This window comes from Rhopalosiphum padi, chromosome 1, assembly GCF_020882245.1.
Source record: "Rhopalosiphum padi isolate XX-2018 chromosome 1, ASM2088224v1, whole genome shotgun sequence".
Taxonomy (NCBI): domain Eukaryota; kingdom Metazoa; phylum Arthropoda; class Insecta; order Hemiptera; family Aphididae; genus Rhopalosiphum; species Rhopalosiphum padi.
This window is the reverse complement of record NC_083597.1, coordinates 18,735,574-18,748,804: the sequence shown is the minus strand read 5'-3', so window position 1 is coordinate 18,748,804 and position 13,231 is coordinate 18,735,574. Positions and strand designations below refer to the sequence as shown.

At 28.7% G+C, this 13,231-nt stretch overlaps 1 protein-coding gene across 2 annotated transcripts in view; it reads right to left on the bottom strand.

Moving 5' to 3' along the window:
- LOC132918880 (GTPase-activating Rap/Ran-GAP domain-like protein 3) overlaps positions 1 to 13,231 on the bottom strand; it is a 327,934-nt gene that overhangs the window by 211,046 nt on the left and 103,657 nt on the right. The gene's annotated exons all lie outside the window — the stretch shown is intronic.

Sequence of the window (13,231 nt, the reverse complement as noted above, 5' to 3'; positions counted from 1 at the left end):
ATTTATATTATAGGAAAAATAATATGTGAACTCGGCTCACGTTTAAATTTATAGTTAGAAGTCCATAACGTCAATAGTAGGTAACGACAATATAGGTCGATTGTAAACTCAGCTCGAAATTAGAAAATACAAAATGAAAATTTCGATTGTAATCTCAGTTTCAATTATTTTTCAAGTATTTGTGTGATGCGCGTAGCTATACACAATTCCACTGATACGAATATAATAATATAGTATAATATATTCATCAACAAATTACAAAAAATACAATTTGAAATCAGCAAAACATGTACCAGATACATTGTACCTATTAAAACAGTGTTATTGAACAAATTCGATATAAAAACTACAAATTCGAAATAAATAACTAATATAAATCACGATTCGTGTATTTTTTGAAAAATAAATATATTTTTATATTAATTCTTTGATCGAATGTTGTTTAGTTTAATAAAATTAAAATAAATAAAAACATTTTTAATGGCCGATGACAATAATCTCCTCTTGGGTATATCGCTATATAATTCTAAAAAAATAAAAATATAACATCTAGTATAAAAATCAATACTCAACTCGTATATCACAAATTTATGTTACAAATAAAATGTGGACGGAGCTTACATATTACACAAATATATAATTTATATTACCTGAAGAATCGTGTCCTAATTTTAAATTTTTTATTACATGACCATTGTCGACCGAGTTTTAAATTACCCATAATTATTATCATCGTCGCTGTAGTGGTTTGTCATGGCTATCGCTACGTTTGGGCTTTTACTTTATCCGGCGGGATTGGATTTATTCAATTCACCAAAATCGATCACATACCCGTCATACTGTTAGAAAAAAAGCACCGCGTGTATGCTACATATATTATCACAGTTTTTTTTTTATTTTTATATACGACTATATATGCGTATAAAAAACGACTGACCGCCGGACGGTTGGTACAATAGACAAAGTAATAATATTATATAAAACGAAGAGCGTGTGTAGTACTTGCGTACACATATACACAATTATTATGTAATATGTGTAAAGGGTCGTCGACTTTTTTACGACGGGCGTTTACCTGCACACTCCAATGGTTGGTGCATATAGCGTTTTATACGTATATATATATATATAAGCGTAGGCATGCACGTGTATGAGTATACTATTGTGTATATATATATATATAAAGAAACAGTGCACACGAATTTTGTATTAAACCAGCTCTTGCAGCCGCCGCATCAGTTATCGTTAAGTAATGTTTTTTTTTTTATTTTTTGGTTTTCGGCACGACCTTTTTGGACTTACTAGGTAATAAATGCATTATTATATGTTGAGAAAAAACATACTGTATAAATTACGATATCACATGTATTTATTTTATGTTATAATAAAATATTAAATTGAAATTGAAATTATAAGATACTCAATAAAATAATAATATATACTTCTCATCAATTACTTCTGATCTCATTTAGTACTACACTCGTTTTTAGTTCAGTACCAAATACGATACCTAAACACGTGGGGGTTGTCCTTTTCGTTTAAGTAAATTATCATATATATATTATTTATGAGTGTGTGTTTTTTAACCAGTACAATGTAGCCTTGTTTATTTGTTAACACATAATTTAAATATAAACATCTAAGTTATGTGTTAAAAAATGATTACGATACTGTTTTCTTAACCATAAGACAAGTAAAAAAAAATATTATTATTATTATTATAGTTTCTGCCATCCAAAAAAATCAACGCTTATTGAATATTATTTTAGTTTCAGATTAATAAACATTCCCAAATTCTGAATTCTGATTTGTTATATTGTATATTAAAATAATATAGTAAACAATAAATATTGCCACTAATTAGTCGATACACGTTTTATAATGTCGTAGTGTACATTATAATGATTAATCCACACGGTAAAGCGTATTACAAAAATAAACACTTTAAGTCTCCTCTCTCATATAAAATTAAATGTGATCTATCGCGCATGATATTGAAAGTCATTACGGCGTATTATTAGTAAACATTAGAGAGCATCCGTTTGAAAAACTAAAAACCAGTGCACACAAAGTGAATGGTGCTTGAGAATAAAACAAAGAAACTTTTGCCAGACAAAATATTACACCTATCGCCCATAGGTATTATTATACCATAATGAAATGGTTGATAAGTACACATCGAGGGTTATATTATGAAATTGTTTATTCTCTAAAAATCAATCAATTGGCATGTCCTTTACCCTAACCCTCAATAGTATAACCTTAGAACCCACTTTAAGATAGTGTGATTATCATAGTCCACCGCTCATAATTACATAGTGCCTAAGTTTATAATATTAAATAAATGATAAATGCGTAATATTCACGCTCGTTTTGCACGCAAGTCGCATTGTACTTTTTGGTCGTCTGAAACATCATTTTCAATCTCGACAAATAATTCTGTAAATTGTATTTATATGCACACGCGCGCACATTTCAATAGGATAAACGCGTCATTCGCGGTAAGCTATTCTTTTACCGCGATATAGTGGTCATTATATATAATAATATCACGCGAGAAGTTCAAAAGGATAAACCGCACGTGCCTGGCCTCTCCGTGTATATAGGTATACGCAAATAATAATATAATATACCAAATATATTATATATCACGAAGATCGCGCGGTAAAGTCTCTCAAGTATCATCACCACATGCGCACCTCATAATAATATGATAGATAATAATATAAATTGTATTAATATATTATATGCACCCGACTGATGCAATGTACCTACTACTAAACTGATAATTTGTTAGTCGAATTTTCTATTCTCGTCGCCGTTGTGGCTTATAAACTTTTTACCATTTTACCACTACGCGTACAATAAGCTATAAAAGTTATTAATACTTATAATATAATATGTGCGCTTATACATCATGTGTTTGCGTACACGTATAATATACAGGTCAAATTACACGACTTCGACATGATCACACAACGTCGACTCTCGAGCGTATAACACCACGGCCTACCCTAGCTGTAATATATCAGGTCTTGTTCGAGCTTAGACAGCCGGCCCCTGTTATTAAAAAAAAGTATATTATAAAGCGATCTACATAGTAGTAATACAAGATATTAAAAAAAAAAAATTAGTTTTATCATTTAACCTATCAGTTTCAACAAATTGTATAAGTAGGAAGTTTTAAATTTAAAAATATGCTGATATTATCAAATTAAGGTTTAATTTAATAAGTATACCTAAATATATTATTATATGTTTTTAGTGGTATAGGTATAATATTTAATCATGATAATGGGCTTTTTTCGGATATTCTTTGTTCTGAACCAAGTACCTAAGTGAAATATTTAATATCGTGACAAAAATACATACAACGCATAACTAATATTATTAATATAATACGTTCAGTACGAGATAGAAAACTGAATACCCGGTAACATCCTATATTATAGTAGTGTGGAATAAACACATCTCATATATTTATTTTAATTCTCTTAGGTAGATTGAGCGTCTCCACCCCAACCTGAATTTCATGACCGATTTAAAAAATGATAATTTTTCCCTATTATTACTGCAAATAACATGAATATGGTTCAATTTGAATATATTTTGTAACTTTTGTAGTTTATTTTTTGAACCAAAACGAACACACCAACTATACCAAGTTTAGTTTAGTTTCAAATAAAGTTTGAACAAAGTACAGTTTGTAGCACCGTCGCGTAAAAATATATTCATCAAACAACCGGGTATTGGTATTCGAGTATTAAAGATGATAATATCATAAACTGATATTATGAATACTTAAATAGACATTATACATGGTAATTTAGGTTAGTGTCTTATTTCTACCATCCACCCCATTTTAATACTTTTGAGAATCATGAAAGGCTCTCTATAAAATGGGTTCCATCACCGTGTTAAATGATAAATAAAATAACTGAATTTCAATCAAAAGCTTAAAAGTTCGATTGTTACTTAATAATATAGACCTCGGGAAATTTTTACTTAAATATAATTACCAATATACTAAAATGTACCACTTATAAATATTTTATTTATTTAAATATCACGCATATAATAATACTGCGATGATTCTAATTAGAAATAATTATAAATAATTTAAGTTTTCGGCGAACGTGTCAAACTTTAATTTAATTTATCAGTTGAAACGCGTACCCCAAGGTTTATAGTTGTTATAGTTTGTTACAACGTTTTCACATAAATATAATATTTACTCGTTTGCAATATAGTATGATACACCATTATGTTCACGTGGGACAGGCGATAATGAAATATATTGCACCTTATGTATGCTCGCGGGTTTTAAAAGTTTTCGATTTATTCAGAAAAAGAAAATTTTCAAACCACGTTATTCTACGTCCGGGGAGTATAAAAAAAAGGTGGGTCATAGGTACATAAGTTAACATAACTTATAAATAACCAGCTCATCGTCATTGTTGTGCGGACCGCCGCCGCCAGTCGGCGTGAACGACAAACGCGGAAAAACCGGGTCAACACATTTGTACAACACACGGTGGCAGTGGTAAGAAGGAGCGAGGGGATCTGATCCTTTTTTTCCCTTAGGTTTTACTTTTTGCCCAGTTTTTACGGCTTTTTCTTGTGCTCAAAGTTATCTAAATTCAGCTTATACAAATATAATATAATACCGAGCTATGCAATATAATATAATTAATAATGCATAATATATACAATATACGTAATATACACTCACAAATATATATATATATATATATATTATACACATAATAATATGCAGTCGGAAGAAGGGCATTTTCGCTCTGCAGAACTCCGTCGCCGAGTCACTCCTTCCGCTTGGCCGTCTCGTGAGCGTCTCTCTCACCGTGTCCGTTTCTCTCGCTCACCAAACACATAATATAGCTCGTGTGTTTCGCCACGCAATATTATCTCCACGGGACCTGCGCCACAGGGACAAATAATCTTGTAAACGATCCGATAGAAATCAATTCGCAATCTTTTCGCCCGTTCGTCCAAACAATAAGTAACTGCGCCATATTATATAAATATAATTATATAACATATGGAATAAAATGCATCGTGTATAATATGAAAAAATATTTTTCACTCAAAATGACACGAATAGGTACTGTGACATGATTTATGGACACTGAGATTTCTGTAAGTATATATTTTTTTTCGGTGGTGTATTGTTACAACAGTATTATAATATTATATATATTTATTATTATGTATTTATGTGTGCGTCAAGCAATAGAATAAATCGAGCCGCTGAAAACATCGTTCGATTTATCTCGAAGTTTTATAGTTTATAATTTATAATACGTACCTGATAAATATGTACACAGTACGCATACATCATCCATTTGGCATATTATGGCAAATCATGCGTCTATATACATTACATACTATTATGTATAATATATATATATGTATAACAATCGATTCTCGTTTTTTCGGGTTTCAAATTGTACAGCACACCTCATACGTATTTCATACTATAATAAGACTATAAGGGGTCGGACGTCCAAAAGGGAATTTATTCTTCGTATTTTTTGCCGTGTCCAAAATTCCAGTTTTAAACGAGCAGCGCTCTACTAGAATAATAAAAATACTCGTCCGACATCGATTTTTCGGTTATTTTTTTCCCCTTTGCTTTGTCTCTGAAACGGAAAATTTGCTATGATGTTCGTTACACTGACTGCACCATCAGGTTTGGCACGTATGAGATTATTTCTGCTTCCAATCAAACTCGAATTTTTCATCGGTGTTGCGGTTACACACTGCGACGGAAAGCATTTAATTTTGTTTTATTTTTTGTTTTCTTCCCGATATTAACTTTTTATATTACTTTTGACTCGATGATACACTGCGTCAATGTATCATCGTGTCAAATAATCGTATATGAAGTCAGTGGAAGCGCTCAATAATACGTATAGTGTACTTTAAAACGTTAATGTATATAAATAAGTCGAAATTATTATCAATCATGATAATCATGATACAATAATCATAGCCCATCATATTATTGTACATTACGGTAATAAGTTGCGATTTTACGGAATCTAATATTCTATTGCCACCGTATAAACATATTATAATTATATGATAATGCGCATCGGCCATGTTCGTGTGATATATAATAGGTAATATAGGTGCACGGCATATACGCAGAACATGACAAATCGACGTGACGTGCGGCATTTTACTCTCTACGGCGTCTTCGGCGCGTGCATCATTATAATATTATATTTGAGTCTACCCGCGGGCTGCTGTAGCGACGGAATAATATAATAGAATTATAATAATGCTGCTTTTATTTCGCGTCTCCGAGTATAAAGGGGCGATAGGTACACGGAACTCTGCGGGAAAACACATTATTATATTAATATTTCGACATTCCTTATTAGCTACATATATTTACTACCATGATCGTTAATATAAAATTTGTAATATTAAACGCGGTGAAAAAAAACCGTTTATTTATTACATTTTGGCTGGAGATATTATTATTTTTTTTTTCTTTGACTTTAAACGTTCCTCTAAATATTGTGATACGTATATAAAAACCTCGTAACGATATAGAAAATATTGTGAGCATCGCGGGCAGGGTGAATCGTTTTTAAAAACCGACTTGAATATTCTCGAAAAATGCAAGCTCTAATGCCCGCCATTGAAGTAAAACGTTTATAAACTACATAATATAATATCATATCATATCATATCATATCATATATTATATAAGTAGCAGGTAGGTATACACACTGTCGCACAATAAAACAATGAAATGCGTAGGGTATCGTTCAGCGACGTGTCCTTCTTTTAGGGCATAGAATTAGCGGTAATTAATTTTAGCGAATAAGTATTATATACAAATGTATGGTATACGAAGGTACTGCATATCATTGTATTAATATGTAAAACTTAATAATATACTCGTGCCTCTGTCCTTAGCATAATATTCCAACTTTCAAAATAATCCTTATACAGTAAGGTATATCATATAGTCCAAAGGTACTATTATATAACGATATACGTATATTTTACTCAGAATATCAAATTATTGCTTAAATAAATAAATTGATAACACTGTGGTATGAATCTCACAGTGATTGATTTAATTTATATACAAAATACATGATATAACATTGCACCATTTATTAAAATAACAATATAATTACTTATTCGTTATAAGATATAACTCGTTTTCTACGATATATCCAAAAAATATTGTACGTACGATTATCACTGTGTGTATTCAACTAATTCTCACGTCTCGTTAACGACAATCGTCTTTTTTTTCTATAATTGATTGATATAATTACTTAAATTGCTGGTGAGAATTGGGTTAAAATAAATGAATAATAAAAAAAAATGTAATTTAAATTTTATACATTATGGTAACAGCTAAAAAATGCACTTCTTAATATACTTCACAACAGTAAGCAGAGTAAGATAATTCATCTTTACAATAAATATATTACGAAAACTTTTTAATAATAGCATGTAATATGCCAAATTAAATTTATAATTAAATTACTATCAAAATATAATAAAATTATATTTTCTAATCTACAGTAATTGTTTTCAGAAATCAAAACTTTAACTCAACCAATTTGTTTTTATTATCATCAAATTATTCTTAAGCTAAATTTAAATTGAATTTTAATACGCTTAAGCTAAGAACCTTTGTAATTATGATTGAGTTAAATTAAAATTATTGTTATCAACATTTATGGTGGATTTCCATAGGCGCTTGAAAGGGCCTACATTTAAAATTTAGGAAATAACTAAGTTATATGGAGTTACCTATATAAGTTATACAATTGTAAATTTAGATGTAATAAAATATTAAGTTGCGTATTATGTTCTATTTTACAGTTAGAATAATTATAATAATTACACACGGGACGGAAAGCGATTATCATAGTAATATAAACAATAATAGCGGTTTGTTGAAATAATAATATATTCACGACGATATTCGTTACCTTCGACTGCAAAACTTATTGTTTGTCGACTTATAAACAATTTTTTTTTTTTTGATCGACGAACTGGTTATAACAATATCATTAAATAGATTATTTTAATATTATACACACATCAAATAAAAATTTTCTGACCAAAGATTCGACCAATTAGACGACAATACTATGATGTACAAACCAAATCATATCAGGTATTTTAAAAAGGTATATTATATAAAACATCGTCAAATATTTAACTATTACATGAAGTGAAAATATACCATACTATTTTATTATACGAGTATTATTCGTGGAACTAACTAGTTAAAATACATCAGACGGTAATTTACTGAGGTATTAAATTCGACAGTAGTACCTACCTATGTTTCAACGAACGCGCAGGTACGTTCGTGATGGTGGCTTATTGTTAATACGACATGTACCCTGACTAGCACCCAAGCAAACTTTTAGTATCGTTTACGATATTAAATTTTATATTACATATATTTTAATACATATAAGTGCTCTTACTCTCTTATCATAAAGGATTATTTTCCATTTTCTTTTATCTAGAACCTGCAGAGTTCTAAGAAACATAATATGTATAGATAATTAAAATGTAATCGAAAAGTAATGAACGCATTACACCCGTTCCTACTGCCTATATTAACTATTTTATAATAATTATAGATGTGGTAAAATACAACACAATGTAATGCTGCGATCGAAATTGGAAAGTGGGGGTACTGGAGACGGCGTGGACCTCAGTGATGTTTCATATTATTAAATAAATCACTGGAAAAATATATGCGAAAGAGAAATCAATACAAATCTTATTGATATCGATTAATATCCAAATCGAAAAATATGAACAACTTATAAAAAACAATATTATAGTTCTGACAAATTATAATAATGTGGTATCGTTTCTTCTATAAATAAATATAAATATAAGAGACCCACATTTTAAGGTTTAAACGTGTTTTTATATTATACGTGTGATATTGCTCGCGTCGGTCTTCTACAAGAAACATCACAGTAAAAACACTATCTTTTTTTTCTGCCTGAACATAATTTGAACCCTTCAAACGATAATAAAAATACGGTGATCGTAATTCGTAAGTATATAATTGAATTATATATACTACAGATTGTCATTTTTATTTTTTATTTTTGGTAGAGAAACCGTGAACTGGCTGCTTCAAACGAGCATTACGAATATTAGTATTTGCACGTTGTTACCAGTTATTCGAACTAATTCAATATTTTCCACTTCTCGAGTCGTGTCTTGAGGCATAAATAATATAATAAATACTGGGCAATCGTAAAATTGTGTTTATAAAATTATCAACGTTTGTATATAAATATATATATATATATTATATATTGTTATTTGTTTCAAGCATGTTCTTAATATTGCAATGTTAGGCATTGCACATATCCTGCATGAACAAAAATATTATACTGATATGTCACCATATAAAAATTATAAATACTAAACGAAAAATTCTTTGTTCATTGGTTTGTAAATTATAATCTATAATAATATTATGACAACTTGCATGAAAACTGGTTGGGTTTCAGACCAAAAGCAAATAGGTACACTCTTTTAGTGAACAAAATGGATTAATAATAATGTAGAAGTATATTATAACAAGTAATCGAAATAACAATACTCTCGGATTCCCTAACAAAGAAACATCTTCAAACTATTCGAATTCATATCAAGAAACATTAATCGTCAGTCAAATATAATATAATGTATATTATATTTTATGTATATATATATATATATATATATATTCAATACTATTAATAAAATAAGCTCATTTTGTTCAAAAATCAAAGTTACGTTTGGTATTCTTAAATTCCGTGAATAAATCTTTTACTATATTACATATAATATCAATACATGAAATCATATTTTAGACTAATAGACTATTATAGTTGAATTCACAATACCTAACGCCCCATATAAAAACCAAATAAATATACTAACAATGAAATTGAATTTGTTATTATTGAACAATGACCTCAGAGAATTATACAGAATCATTAGTCTTGGAAATAATAATAAAAATATAGTATAATATACATTTGATTAACAAATTATATTCAGATTCTGGTTAAAATTCGGTGACTCTTCGGGGAGACCCAACTTCAAAGAATTTACGTTCTAGATAATATGATATAGAAATGTGTATATGTGTACAAATTATATGGATTAAAATATTTGGTTTCAAATTACTGAACATCATTTGGTTTATAACGATTCGATTTCGATTTTAATTGGCTATTTGGTATACGGACGAAAAATAATTTCGAATAATATTTCACCGAATATATAGGTAGGTACAAATATAACGTCACAATATAAGATAGATATTATTTTAATATTTTTGGTCGAGAGTTTAATTCGGTGATGAGATATTACGTAATGCATGGGTTGTACACATTTTATATTATGAATTTGTATTTGGTATACCTATGTATTATAAATATATACGTTCAATATTAGGTGTTATTGATAAAGTTGGAGAAAAACTTTACAGATATAATGATTTATTACGTTACAAAATAACTACTGTGTCATTTTTTTATATTTATCTTGGTACTTACATGTTGTACAATAAACGTATATTACATTATTAATTGGTACAATTTTTCTATAGAATGAAAACAAAATAATAGAATAATATATATATATATATATATATATTTATTTTTTTATATTATATTACATAATACAATTCTTAAGTTGTATTGAGAGTTTTAATTTTCTTATTCTCGAAAAATTAATTTTGTTTTACTTTGAGAAAGACAGACATTAAACTTGTGTTTATTTCAACTTTAATTTACTGGATGGGATAAATTAAGAGGACATAACATAATATGTTATATATAAAATTATACACACGTTCGTGTTAATGCATTTTAAATTTCTCTATGTTTTATCTATACATCACTGCTTTTAAGTAGGTACTTACATTAGTTCCATGTTTCAGGAACTCAACTAAAAATTTCAAAACTTAAATTAGTTTGTGCTTCACATTTAGTTTTGGATAAAATTATGACGACCATAGAAGTGATATGGAACAACACTCATCTGACCACCAAAACAATTGTAATGCGTATACAGTAGGTATTAAAACAACATCCATAAACATATTATTATAACTTTGTACCTTAGTTGTGGGGAAATCTGAAAACGCGGTGTAGCATTACTACGAGCTTATTTTTGTAAGCCGTTGAGACAATACTCGGTGGTTGGACGTCAAAAGTGCAAGGTCGGAAAATATTTCGAAATATTTCAAACGCGAGTTTCGGAAACTTATAATATTATGCGTACAAGATAAATTCGAGTAGCGACATTTAAATTGTGAAGCTGTAAACGTATATTTTGCATTACAAAAATGAAAGTATTATTGCAATATAGTTATTATGATATTTTTACGTTTTTCACTCTCCTTTCCATAAGTAAATTTCAAATTTTCAATATTACAATAAGAAAAAAAAAACGACTTGTACAATAATAGTCTTAAACCAAATGTGTCAAAATGCGTTGTTTGTTGTGAATTTCATGCACACCATTATAATTACGAATACAATAAATTATTATAAGCTTATAGTGACATTTTAAAGTGTATTGTATATTTTACATAAAACTGTAAACATTATACTAAAATAAAACTGAGGAAAATAATATTATGAAAGTTTTATTTAACAAATTTATAAGAGGAGGTTTGAAGTGTGTTATTTGAAAACAAAAGACGTCCTTAGAATCTTTTTTTTTTCGAGCACTGTAGATATAAATATATAATTTTATAATATTATATAATTTATTGTTAATACTGCGTTGTCGATGTCTGAGACAGCGTTATATCACTATCAAATAAAATATAAACAAGAAGAGATCGCCCACACAGTAGGTACACGGTATTCCTAAAAAACAACGTTCATGTAGAATTCGTCATCCCTTTCAATAGTACTAAATTATTTCACCGGATTGGCCTTTTCATGCGTGTAAAAACTTTTTTTTACTAATTTATCATTATTATTTTAATCAAATCCATAGTTAGCTGTAACTTACGGTGGGTGTCCGTAAATCCTGTTTCGAAAATATATTTATATAGGTATGTAGTATACTCTCGAGCGATCACAGCAGGATTTATTGTGTTTGAATTTTGTAAGCGGTGATTAGCTGTCTTTGTCCATCACGCGCGTGACACAGGAATTTGTTCGTAATTCCATTTTCCTATGTGATCCGTTCGATCTGGTGATGTGAATAATGATTCAGAAAACAGATTAACATTTTCCGTGAATTTCCAACTCCAATTTCATTTTCCCATCTGCTGTCATTTTTTGTATGAGTTCTTAAAAACTAAGATTTGTACACTTTGAACTATTTTTTTGTAGTTAGGTAATATCATAAACGCGGCAAACCAAATTTTGACTTAATCTCTGTGCCCCATTCTTCTAGTACCCTCGAACTCTTATGATGGAAAATATTGTCTTTGAGTCAATTCGTGATTCAAGGTCGGTCTCGGAGTTAACAAATATCAAAATTAGTATATTTTAGACGACACCAAATAATAATTAGTTGACAGCTCACCGTTGGTTATCAAAAACATATTATTATAATACTACCCACCTGCAGCTGCAGGATTAATACTATTATGTGATGTCACCACACTGCTCGCTAGTATATAATCACTCCCGTTGTTCGATTTCTACGGATTCTCAATTATAGAGGTTGTTATAATTTTTATAATTGTAATATATTATTATGCAATATAATATATAATTTATTTATTATACCCATGTTATATACTCTAGTTAGTAAAACATAAAATATTATACGAAAACCATAAAATATGAATTTGGATATTAAAATGTATGAAGACTATAAGATATAAGTGTAGTATTAAATATATAAAATTATGTTTTAACGCTAAGCTATGATAAAAAATATATTTTTCTTAAAATAGTATGATGTATCCATCATTCATAATTAAATTTTCATTCGTAAATAAAATCATACTTTTTGTAAACTACTTCAGTAATTCAATATTATAATCTAAAAATTCCCAATAACATATTATTTTACAATAGTTTTATATTATAATATATCTGTTGAGGGTTTTATATTAACAATACTATGTATTATTATTATTTTTTTGAAACTGAAGAGACAGCTTTCGAAATATTTTCATAAAAATATACAATTTCTATAACTATATCATAATAAAATTGATTACATTAAAAAA